We start from the raw sequence: 13,580 nt of genomic DNA on the forward strand, positions 1-13,580 counted from the left end.
TTGCTGATTGAACGTGCAGGGTGAGGTCCAGGCTGAGGACGGGGATGAGCATGACGTCAATGGGTGAACGGAGGGGGCGGAGTCTTCCAGCTTGAACCTCTGCTAAAGCTCCATTTCAATCTGGACAGACTCAGACGAGAACAAGAAACAATTAAAAGATTTAATGACAGCAATGAATAACAGTTCTTTGGCGCTCGGGCCCCGGCAGCTGATTTGAGCTGAGATTTGATGTGAACTCGATGAACATCCCGATAACTGATTAGGGATGCTCTCCCCCCAAAAAGGGGCCGAGGCCGGGGCCGAGGCCCGAGGAAAGGTGGGACCTAAAACTCGTGTGCTGACTTGAGAATGCAGGGAGAAAAGTACAATACGGTTGTAGACTAACGGATTGCAGAAGACCAGAAGGAGAGAAGCTGGCAGGAGTAATCCAATTTGATAGAGGGGTTTTCATGAGATCATGATGCACAGCTGAAGAATGAAGGCCTGCTCAGAGAAGGGGCCGAAATAATACGAGGCGTGAGAGTGAAGATAGTTGAAGGTGTGGAGCCAGGCTGGGGATAGGATCAGCTAGATGACATCACCTGGAGAATGATGGGGGATAGGTGCCCACTGTAAGGGAGCCAACACTGGAAAGTATGAGGGAAAAGAAAACCAACTGAGACATGGGCCAACATTGAGAGAAAGGCTGGGACATGGGCCAGCAGCAGGGGCAGAGAACGCTGGGACATGGGCCAGCAGCAGGGGCAGGAGACGCTGGGACATGGGCCAGCAGCAAGGGCAGGAGACGCTGGGACATGGGCCAGCAGCAGGGGCAGGAGACGCTGGGACATGGGCCAGCAGCAGGGGCAGAGAACGCTGGGACATGGGCCAGCAGCAGGGGCAGAGAACGCTGGGACATGGGCCAGCAGCAGGGGCAGAGAACGCTGGGACATGGGCCAGCAGCAGGGGCAGAGAACGCTGGGACATGGGCCAGCAGCAAGGCAGGAGACGCTGGGACATGGGCCAGCAGCAAGGGCAGGAGACGCTGGGACATGGGCCAGCAGCAAGGGCAGGAGACGCTGGGACATGGGCCAGCAGCAGGGACAGGAAACGCTGGGACATGGGCCAGCAGCAGGGACAGGAGACGCTGGGACGTGGGCCAGCAGCAGGGACAGGAGACGCTGGGACGTGGGCCAGCAGCAGGGACAGGAGACGCTGGGACGTGGGCCAGCAGCAGGGACAGGAGACGCTGGGACGTGGGCCAGCAGCAGGGACAGGAGACGCTGGGACGTGGGCCAGCAGCAGGGGCAGGAGACGCTGGGACATGGGCCAGCAGCAGGGACAGGAGACGCTGGGACGTGGGCCAGCAGCAGGGACAGGAGACGCTGGGACGTGGGCCAGCAGCAGGGACAGGAGACGCTGGGACGTGGGCCAGCAGCAGGGACAGGAGACGCTGGGACGTGGGCCAGCAGCAGGGACAGGAGACGCTGGGACGTGGGCCAGCAGCAGGGACAGGAGACGCTGGGACATGGGCCAGCAGCAGGGGCAGGAGACGCTGGGACATGGGCCAGCAGCAGGGGCAGGAGACGCTGGGACGTGGGCCAGCAGCAGGGACAGAGGAAAAGCCAAAAAACAGAAAAAGAGTTAGCAATGGAGAGAGAAGGAAAAGTCAAGAGGGGAAGTAATCAGTGAGATGATAAAGAGACTCAAGACTTAGAATGCGGTAGAAGGAGTGTGCTTGTGATGCGACATGTAGGTGGGAGCATGGAGGCGTGAGAAGGAAAATGGTACAAATCACTGGATAAGAATGCTTGCTTAGGCAAGAAAAGACCAACCACCACCAGCGAAATGTGCAGTGCTCACCTAGGCACTGAGGGAGCCCTCGCTAATAAATTACAGAGCGAGACCTGAGATTAAACATGAAATGAGCGATGCCGTCTAACGGCTGAACTGAACTGGGCAGAGGTGGAGACAGCTCATCAACAACAGTCAAAATGATCATGGGTGAAAAACAGATAAGATTAAAGTCGGTTGATGACATGAAACGGACTGGTGAAGGTTCAGCTTTATAGTAACCCACGACTGATGAGAGCGACAATTAGGGATTGCTTGCGGAGTTAGCCCCTCAGGAAACGGGTTATGGCTGTGGAACAATTTCGTAAAAAGCTGGAAACTCGAGCTGCTGAAATGAAGGTGAAGCTGAACCAACTACATAGGAGATCCCCCCCCAAAAAAAGGGCCATGCCCGACGGACTGAATTTAAAATGAAAAATAGAAAGAAAATACTATCTAAACTCATCAAAAAGCTTTGACGTGTAGAGATGTGCCACTCGAATGAACTTCACGGACCTGGCAATGGGGTTGGGAGTTTAGACTAGAATGGCTGAGAGCTTTAGGATACCTGCAAGAGCTGGTTGCCGTAGTGACAGACCCACAAGAATGACTGGTAAGAGTCTAAAGGCTATTGGCCCAGAAGTGAGACTGGAAAGAGCACGTTTGAGTATGGGAGCGGGGTAAGTGAGAGAACCGACTACATAGCCTGAAAGTGGCAGGATGGCCTGGGAAATAATCTGCCGATTCTGGGAGATCTTGAGATAAAACTGAGAAGCGACCCATGGGACTTGAACAGGACACATCAGAATATGGAACAGCTTGGTTGATAGCGGCGAAGCAAGTAGACCAGGAATATCCAGAGTTCAGCTAAGAAAAACCTAAAACTTGAGCTACGAAAAGGATCACCTGCTGGAATAGCGACTGCCAGACCATTTAAATCCTCTGGATTGTTCTGAACTGAGCTACCGGAATGAAATATGAAACAACCACTATACATTGCGCATGTGGAAAATGCCTATAAATCGAATGCTTTAAAAAAAAACACCACGTCTTGCATCGAGACTAAACCAGTTCTATTTAAGGTTGCTTTGATAAGTAGTGAATGGACACGAGCAAAATTTTTTTTTTTTTTTTTTTTTTTTTTTAAGAAAATGATTGGACAATGCCCTCGTCAACAAGAATTTAAGGCTGATTAATAATTAGCAGAAGCGCTGGACAGACTCAACCGAACTGAAGAGGAATTATTAGTTGACTTCATGTTACGTTAGCAAGCCACTCTACTACACGTATTGCAGTCGCAACAGGGTAAAAGTCCACAATTATGGACAATTTATGCCTCATGCCGCAGTATGAGAAGGCCAGCCGAGACGCGAACCCCTGCTCCAGACAAGATTAGCTGATTGAATTGACTGTTTAGGTCATAAGGAGTAAATTTAAAATATGCCAATTTTAAAAACTTGCCATGTCTTTATTGGAAAGCCTAATTATAGTTCTCAGATTAATAACTTATTCTGTCCTGTTAACCTTTATGTTACCTGTAGATAAAGTAGATTGTTTGCAGAGATCTTTTGAACTGCTCTTTGTGTGGGAAATCATCAGGAGAAGTTCCAGCTTTCACACTGATCTGTGAAAAGCCTTGAAACAGCAGGAGTCCAGGCCAGTAGAGGAGAAGCTCTGCTCCCACTTGTTTAGATAAAGGTGACAGTTTGAGCTTGATCTTGAAAACAAATTGCAGGGAGTGTCTAACTCTAAAGAGGATCGGAGACGACTCCTGGTTGGATGAGCAAAGCTATGCCTTATTAGAATAAAAAGTCTAGAATACGCCTTTACTATAAAACTTTGTACACAGCAGTAACTACTCGGATTTGCTCTTGTAATTCTCCAAAGACGTCTAAGCACGTCTTTGCTTCTTTCTTCCTTCTTCCATTTGACTCAGGTAAATTAATGCATGTCTCTGTTCTGCAGTTCTGTTGTAATTTCATGTGCGTCTTCTTTGGATTAAACTCTAATTCTGAGATGTCTACACTCGTTTTCTGTGTGATTTAACTCGGCCGCCGGGAGAACCTGGGATCCGTGAGAAGATGATGGAGCCAGAGTTTTTCCAAAATTACAACCTAAAATCTTCAACAGGCAGAGTTAATCAACGTAGCTGAACATACACAACGACAATGGTCACGGGCGTCTTGTTAACAAGCTTAAGGGGTTGTATTGAAATTAGTCATAACTAAGCTAACATCACCTGCATCCAGCGGCATTACTCTACTCGGTCGGTTAAATTACGCAAAGTATTGGCGTTATACTAGCGGCTCCTACGCCGTTGGCGACTGGTGTGAACGTCTCCGGGCTTAAGTTGCGTTTGAAATAGATGATATGTTAACAGCGCTTAAAAACTGTTTTAATTGCAGAACAAGGTTGCAGAGAACGCGATAAGGGAGATGGAGGAAACTCCGGTACCAAATCGATGCAGGAATATAAAAGAGTTGGCCATGTAGGTAAAATACGGGGCTTGCAGAACAGCTGGGACACAACTGAAGTGTCCGCCCGTGCTGCCGGTGTTACGTCAATCCGCGTTTCCCCATCAGATACGGTTCCCCCTTCGTCTTCTTGCCGCTCCGCCCCGCCCACGCGGCAAAATAGGCGCGTGCTCGTGATGAGCACTGAGAAAGCACGCGCGTGGCAAGCACGCGCTTGTTCGGCGCGCTTTTCTGAGGAACTACGGACACCGTGAAAGCTCAAACAACATGTTTCGGCAAAGTTGTCACACTTTCTTCACGTTTTTGCGGGAAACTAATAGTAATAATACTAATAATTATAATAAATATAATAAATATATATGTTATACATATTATGATTATAATAAATAATATATATTTTATACATATATTATAATTATAATACATAATATATGTTATAGTTATAATTATAATATATATATGTTGTATATATTATAATTATAACATGTTGTATATATTATAATTATAATAGATAGATAGATAGCATAATACTATATGAATTAAAAACAGGGCAATGCAATTTAATGCTCAATATTACCCATCAGATACCGTTTTCCCTGTTTTACAGTGGGGGAACGCTATCTGATGGCCATAAATCTCCCTTCAGATACCGTTTCCTCTGTCTTAAAGTGGGGGAACGCTATCTGATGGCCATATTTCACCCATCAGATACCGTTTCCCCTGTTTTAAAGTGGGGGAACGCTATCTGATGGCCATAAATCTCCCATCAGATACCGTTTCCCCTGTTTTAAAGTGGGGGAACGCTATCTGATGGCCATAAATTTCACATCAGATAACGTTCCCCCTGTTTTACAGTGGGGGAACGGTATCTGATGGAGACATTTCACCCATCAGATAGCGTTCCCCCTATGTTAAAATCACCCATCAGATAGCGTTCCCCCTGTTTTACAGTGGGGGAACACTATCTGATGGAGACATTTCACCCATCAGATACCGTTCCCCCTATGTTAAAATCACCCATCAGATAGTGTTCACTCTGTTTTACAGTGGGGGAACACTATCTGATGGAGACATTTCACCCATCAGATACCGTTCCCCCTGTTTTACAGTGGGGGGACGCTATCTGATGGCCATATTTCACCCATCAGATAGCGTTCCCCCTGTTTTACAGTGGGGGAACACTATCTGATGGAGACATTTCACCCATCAGATACCGTTCCCCCTATGTTAAAATCACCCATCAGATAGTGTTCACCCTGTTTTACAGTGGGGGAACGCTATCTGATGGGTGAAATGTCTCCATCAGATACCGTTCCCCCACTGTAAAACAGGGGAAACGGTATCTGATGGGAGATTTATGGCCATCAGATAGCGTTCCCCCACTTTAAAACAGGGGAAACGGTATCTGATGGGAGATTTATGGCCATCAGATAGCGTTCCCCCACTTTAAAACAGGGGAAACGGTATGTGATGGGAGATTTATGGCCTTCAGATAGCGTTCCCCCACTTTAAAACAGGGGAAACGGTATGTGATGGGAGATTTATGGCCATCAGATAGCGTTCCCCCACTTTAAAACAGGGGAAACGGTATCTGATGGGTGAAATATGGCCATCAGATAGCGTTCCCCCACTTTAAGACAGAGGAAACGGTATCTGAAGGGAGATTTATGGCCATCAGATAGCGTTCCCCCACTGTAAAACAGGGAAAACGGTATCTGATGGGTAATATTGAGCATTAAATTGCATTGCCCTGTTTTTAATTCATATAGCATTATGCTATCTATCTATCTATTATAATTATAATATATACAACATGTTATAATTATAATATATACAACATATATATATTATAATTATAACTATAACATAAATTATGTATTATAATTATTATATATATATATATATATATATATAACATATATTATGTATTATAATTATAATATATGTATAAAATATATATTATTTATTATAATCATAATATGTATAGCATATATATTTATTATATTTATTATAATTATTAGTATTATTACTATTAGTTTCCCGCAAAAACGTGAAGAAAGTGTGACAACTTTGCCGAAACATGTTGTTTGAGCTTTCACGGTGTCCGTAGTTCCTCAGACAAGCGCGCCGAACAAGCGCGTGCTTGCCACGCGCGTGCTTTCTCAGTGCTCATCACGAGCACGCGCCTATTTTGCCGCGTGGGCGGGGCGGAGCGGCAAGAAGACGAAGGGGGAACCGTATCTGATGGGGAAACGCGGATTGACGTAACACCGGGCCTGGGTAGCATAAATTATAATACAGCTCAGACAACAAAGAATACTGCGCTGACTAGCGACGAATAACTAATGTGAAGCGGATAGATAACTGCGGTGACCAAACGACCAGTTAAAGATGGGCTGCACTGCTCGCAGTTGAGTGCACATGCATCTGCTATTCATACGATAGACATCCCTCCAAGGCAGACTGGATTCTGACATACGCCTTGCAGCTCTTACGCAACAGCTGGTCACCTGCTGAACCAATGTTATGTTTAAAGGCGCCTCGGAGAAACAGGTGACGATGGTTTAACTAAGTCAATGTTCGGATAAAAGTCCTTGAACATTAGAACCTGAGTGGCGCATGTATATACGGCCAAAGTGTTCGGGAGGGGATAAACTAATGAAAAGTGTCTGCGTTACGAAGTATTGCGAGACTCGAATGAGACATGAGAATGCTACGTCTTACCCTGGTAGCCTGAAACAGGCGTAGTGAGGGAAAACCAGAGAGGTGTTGCTGAGCGGGCTGACAGCGACCATGCAGGAGAGGGAAATAGTAGGCATGCTGATCCTTAGCGTGGCACTGGTGTGAAGGCGCTGAGGTGAAGACGACGGTGCGGGTTGAAAACAGTGGGATCACGTGTTTGAAATCATCGAGGAATCTCTTGCATCTGAGGAGCATCCCGACAGCCTGAGACGGGCGTAGAGGGGGAAATCCGGAAAGGTGCTGACCATGACGACATGCGGAAGTGAGAGAAGCTTGGCGGGCGAAGGAAGAAGCCTTTTGCTGCTTCCATCAGATCCTCCCTTTTGATTCTGTCATTTTTCTTTACGTGGCATCTTTAAACAGGCTGTTCCCTCCACGTAGAGCTCCGCAGTTAGCTACCTTGTCTCACGACTGTGCGGGAGGTAATCCGTCGTGCATCACGGGCCAAAGGGGTCAAAGTAAACGAGGTGACCGGAGGGCTTATGTTTTTCCGGAGGTGGATCGTGGAGTAAGTGAAATTCTAGACAGGTGAGAGATAGGCGGGAGAAGCTGCTTGAAATGATCGAGGCTGGGGCCGGGAGAAATCTCTTGCATCCGGGGAGCGTCTGAGGGGAAAAAGAAAGGACCAACGCAGGATGCGAGGTCGAAGGACGGGGAATCACGAAGCTGTGGAGGAGCTGAGACGTGCAGATGAACGGATTGAACGCAGCTGGGAAGCGTCTGACGGTTTGGGTGTGGATCCTCTTATGAAGAGCCTGATTGCTGATTGAACGTGCAGGGTGAGGTCCAGGCTGAGGACGGGGATGAGCATGACGTCAATGGGTGAACGGAGGGGGCGGAGTCTTCCAGCTTGAACCTCTGCTAAAGCTCCATTTTCAACCAGTTTTCCCTCAGCGTCAATTATTGCTTCCAGCCAATATTTCCCAAAGGCTGTTTAACAGGTCGCCTCCTTTCTGCACCAGGTATTCTAGCCCTTTTTTTTTAGTTTTTCTCTTTCTCCCTTATTTTGATATTCATCATGCTTTGACAAATAGGTTATTAATGCTTCTATTTGCTCACCGAGCCCAATCCATGGCCCGATGCCCCACTTTGGATCATATTTTTCCTTTTCAAATTCACCCTCCATCTGTTTAGGCTAAAATTTAGGCTCAAAAATCACCTCTTCTCTCTTTTCTCTTTTTTTTTTTTCAGTTTTGCTCGCACAGCGGCGAGGAAATCAAACACAGTAGAAAATCAAACCCAGCAAACAAAATCAAAAACCTCCCACAGATTATAATTTCCCAATGTTGACCATGGTTTTAAAAGACATTGCAATAACATAAAAGAGTACATTTAAACACATAACGTCTGCTCAGCGGCAGAAGCTTACACACACAGCTGACAGACACACACACAGCTTTCAGACACACAGAAATGGATCCACGCTTTTCAGCTCCTATGATGTCCTCTTTTATCACTTATTTCACTTATTTTCTTCACTTATTTTCTTCACTTATTTTCTTCACTTATTACTCTACAGAGGATCAGATCGCGATCAACCTTTATCTTATTCTCTTATTTCTTTATTCTCTTGTCTCATCTTTTTTCCTATGGTGGACCGCTTTCACCGCATTTCGCGTTTCTCAAGCAAAGTCACAGATTGGCTTTTACGCGTTCTTTTTAGGGGGCAGAACTCCCCAAGGATAAAACCGACAAAACCTCGCCTTTACCTTCCCCGCGTCCGGGAAAAGCCGGGGACAGCGACCTCCCTCTGCAACCAGCCAACCAACCTTTTTCTTTTACTTTAACTTTGACTCTTAACATTAACTTTAACTTTAACATTAACTTTAACTTTAACAACTTAACTTTGACTCTTAACAACTTAACTTTGACTCTTAACAACTTAACTTTGACTCTTAACTTAACTTTAACCTTACTCCTATGAACAACTCGAAAGCCTTTAGACAAACAGATCAAAAGCAGTACGAACAACAGCTGACAATGAACAATGGCTGACATTTTAGACAACTCAGTGACAAGCAGACAAACCTGGGAAATAGTACATACAACGGCTGACAACTGAAATTTATACAGACCTGAGAAGCAGTACAATGGTGTATATTAAGGAACAAGTGTCCTTACCTTTTATTTGGGCCCTACACCAGAGTACTGTTACAGAAAGTCTGCGCCTAAACGGCCAGTCCAATCTCTGCTCATGTGTCAACACAAAACCATCCTCTGCTACCAACTGTTGAGAACGAGAATCTCAATTGATGAATCATAATTTGTATTGACACACGGAGCATAAAATCAGCCAAGAAAAGCATTCAGACTTTACTTATTTTATTAACTTTCAGCGCTGAAAGGAGACGCTTTACCATTACATCCGAGAAGAGTTTCTAAAAAAGTCTGTGCAGCGTCTGAGGAGAAAGAGGAGGGCAGCTGATTATATGAACTGAAGACACTCCCTGAAATCACACCATGTCTCTGTGGCCTGATAAGTTTCTGTTTTCTCGTGAGAAATATGCTTTAGTGTCTAACAGAATCAAAAATGTAACTCTTTACTATGGGCCCTTTGTCTAACAGCGTGTGACTCTTTCTCGGCCTTGGTAAAGCATCTCAACACATAATAGTAATCATAATGATTTAACTAATTTACTAATCTCAACATTACCCATTGTTTTTCCTCCATAAAAGTAGCAAGAAAAACTTTGAAAAACTTTATTTATGTTTATGGCTGACATAAAACACATTCAAGTTGTACTATATTTTATAGATTGTGGTTTTTCTATTTTCAGATCATCTGAATTTCTCTCATCTGACTACTCGCTCCATCATTAAGTGTAAATATGTCTTCATAAAGGAAGACCTCTCTTCCGTTATGATAATCATAGTAAAATGTTTCAATAAAACACATGAAAACATATGTCAGACCTGACAAAACAAGCTGAAATTTACTACTTTTTTCGGAGAAATGAAAGACAAAACTATGCATTGAAACTTCGGTCCAGATGGGGCACCAGTTTGAAGGATTCTGTGGCAGGAAGAGGCCCACATCAAAACCAGACAGACACCATAAGAGGATGGGCTGACAGCTGTTTTCATTTACCTCTCTACAAGATGTGAAAGTGTTGCAGAGAGTCAAAGAAAGCTGGATCCATCAAAACTCAAAATATATGGATCTTATTTACAGTTTAGCTGACATTTTTCACATGAGCTGCTGACAGTTTGAACAAATGTGCGTAAAAGAGCAAAAAGGACCACTGAAGGGAGCAAAGTACAAAGTGCAATAATACAAAAGTGAAAAGGGATTAATCTTTTCATCTAGTGTTTGTCTTTACATAATCACCTGCTTAAATGTTATTGATTCACTCACTACTTTCTTTACAACAGCAACAGCTCCTTGGAAACCGTGTTTTCCTTCTGCTAAAATTGCAGCTCTTCATTAATGGAAACATTCTGATATTTCCTATTGAATTCTGTGTTTTCACCTGCTGCAGCACTATGGTTATACTCTCAAAGTTTAGAATGTAATTTACAAAGTAATTTGGCATAACCTTTTGTGGTTTAATCTACGCAGTGTTACATATAATAAGGCTGAAGTACTGCTTCTATTTCTACAAATATCAGTTATAGGTTTAACATAAAACTCAGATTTTACCCTTTGTATGTTTAATTTACACATTAAAGGTTAGTAATATTAATTTCAGAAAATGATATTGCTACACAGAATCAGACGTGGAATATTTCAATTGAAGCAGCTGCTCAAAAACTGCATGCGGCTGAAAAACATTGCATTTTATGTTTTCATGCAGCAGAAACCAATTCCAAGAAACAAAGTAAATAAACAACTCTGATTTTGTTTTCTTTTTCTGCATATTTTGCATAATGTAACACAATACATTTTTGTCTCATCAGTCATCAGTAAAACCAAGAAACAGCAAACTTATGTCTCTCTTTCACACTTCTTTCTTCATTCTTCCACCATGTTTCAATGTACAATAAACCCCACAATAAAACATAATGTTTGCACCATATTTTACTGTAGGAATGCTGTGAGGATGGAAAATCCAAGAATCTGCAGCAACAATTAAAAACTGCAGATCCCTCCAACCTGGCTGAACTTTAACTATTTTGCAAAGAAGAAAGGGAACGATCTCACTCTGGATCTACAGGGCAACTTTGCACCAGTTTCTAGAAAGCATTGAATAAAAATGCAGCACAGTATGTTCAGATTTGTAATTATAAAATAGTTTAAAACCACATATCATCCATGGACTAGTCTGTGTCGGTTAATCACATAAAATAAGAAAATACATTGAATTTTGAGGTTGGAACTAAATAAATGAAACATTTCAAAAGGCATGAATACTTTTGCACTGAGATTGTAGTTCAATGTCTGGGAATATTAATGAAGGTATGAATCATATTCAGCATGTTTCCTGAAAATGTACTTTGCATGATTTTTATAGTCTTTACATGTTTTGATATTTCTGTGCACACTTACATTCTTCATGCAGTGTTTGTCATAAATGTGACACTAATCTTTTTGTTGACCATCCAAAAGTTTGCTTAGATAAAAAGGATATTGGGTTAGATGAGTGATGTGTGGTTCTGTCCAGCTTTTCATGTCAGAAAACCAAAAAAATCTGATCCAGTGAGACAAGGTCCCACAAAATGTTTGAAAGCAGTGGGATTCAGAAAAGGGAGAATGTGAGGGGAACACAGATGGGAACAATCCTTCACACCGTCTGCTTCTCTCTAAATTGAGAGAAGTGGGGTGCCGGTGACTGGATAAAGGGGAGAAAGTGACCAGCAGATGGAGGACAGACAGAGGGCTGGAATAATGGAAAGGAGAGGAGGGAGGGGAGAAAGTTTTTCTTTTTTTTTTTAATAAAGTGTTTCTCAGGGGCCCCTCCGCTCCTGGGCACACAGAGAAAGCAGAGGCAAGGAGGACCAGTCTCCCTGATCAGGTCAGAAGTGTGTGTGTGTGTGTGTGGGGGTGTGTGTGTGTGTGTGTGTGTGTGTGTGTGTGTGTGTGTGTGTGTGTGTGTGTGGGGGGGGGTGTGTGTGGGTGTGTGTGTGTGTGTGTGTGTGTGTGTGTGTGTGTGTCTTTAAGGAGAAGAATGAAGGTAATGATGGTGGAGCTGCGTTTTGTGTTTCTGCTAAACTACAGAACAGTGAAAAAAGTTTAAAATGTTTTCAAACTTTTAGATCTTGGTCGGTTTTGATCAGCAGGTTCTCCAGGCTCACTGGAGGTCTTGAACACTTGAACACTTTTAATTTGGGTTTTTGCAACATTCTGATGTAATGTGGTTTTCAAGTTTTTCATTAGGATGTTCAGTCGCGACGTGTGGATCCTTCAGGCAGATAAAGTCAAGGGATAAAACAGTGTTGTGCTGCAAGAATACAGACAACTAAGCAACAACTTTTAATTGGATTTTTTTTCACACTTTCTGACAAAATGTGTTCCAGTTTCTTTCACTGAGTCTGAAAATGATACCAAAGATAATGGTTTGTCTCAGAAAATAGTACATAAGCACCAACCAGGTGATTCATAAAGTGCCGGTTTTCACCTGCAGCAGACAATCAGCTGAGAGATGAGGCGTCTCTAAAATCCTGTCTTGTCTTTTTGATTTTATTTCAGTCTGTTTCTTAAAAGAAATGACTTCCAGACTGAGCTCACCTGTATTAGATGGGTATTAGATGACAGTCTACTGTTTCTTTTGTCCTCCACTTTGACTTTCCTCTTTGTATCTGCATCAAATTTTTAAGCAAAGTTAGAAGAATATGATGGACATGCAAATTAAGAATGTGGTCTTTCAATGAATTAGAGGCAGAAACATTTGTCTTTATCTGGTTTACTAAACTGGCTAATAATGTTTCTTAAGTACGTGTATTTATGTATACTTATATATTTATATATGTAGTTTGATCTGTTCTTTGTGCATTCTGCTTTCTGAGACTAAGTGTTCTTGTACCACAGGCTACTGATCTCAGTGACTTTTGTACTGGGTAAATCAAGGTAATTTTTTTTATTATTAATTAAATAAATGCACAAAACACACACACAGTCAAACGTAAACACACTTAGACAGTTAGCAGCTTAAGGTGTACTAGACAATATTTATAAAATGTGACCATATGGATATAAAAATAGTTTGGATGAAGAGACAAAAACAAGCTGCATTTAAAAGATTTGATTTTAACCAACTTTCAATTCAAGGTTTTGTAAAAAATAAATAAATAAAAAAATAAAAAATTACATACAAAAATCACATAACTTTCAGAAAACAGAACCTGGAACTTTTACATATTTTCCTCACAGGCTGCTTGTGGACAAGTCCTCTAAAAATGTGCCTCCCTGTGGACACACATATCCACAAACAAAGGCAAAGGCTCTGAATGATAATTCAACCCCAGCAGGAGAGCCACAAGAGCTTTTCAGTAGAAGAATATTCTTGAAAAATATTAAAAACTATAAACATGCCTGTAAAAATCACACATTTTTGTGACATACAAAATCCGGCCACGCCAAAACTTCTCTTACTTTTAATTAATTATTCTGTGCAG

General features: G+C 42.8%; 1 long non-coding RNA gene across 1 annotated transcript; it reads right to left on the minus strand.

The window, feature by feature from the left end:
* Positions 1-8,029: 8,029 nt before the first annotated feature.
* LOC148159643 (uncharacterized) lies at positions 8,030-9,677 on the minus strand. The gene is made up of 2 exons (XR_015762834.1): positions 8,860-9,677; positions 8,030-8,823 (listed from the first exon to the last, which is right to left on the minus strand). It is a non-coding gene; the product is annotated as an uncharacterized LOC148159643 (long non-coding RNA).
* Positions 9,678-13,580: the final 3,903 nt, after the last annotated feature.

The sequence above is a fragment of the Poecilia mexicana genome, unplaced genomic scaffold (genome assembly GCF_051168715.1).
Source record: "Poecilia mexicana isolate PSO_F unplaced genomic scaffold, ASM5116871v1 scaffold_5, whole genome shotgun sequence".
Taxonomy (NCBI): Eukaryota; Metazoa; Chordata; class Actinopteri; order Cyprinodontiformes; family Poeciliidae; genus Poecilia; species Poecilia mexicana.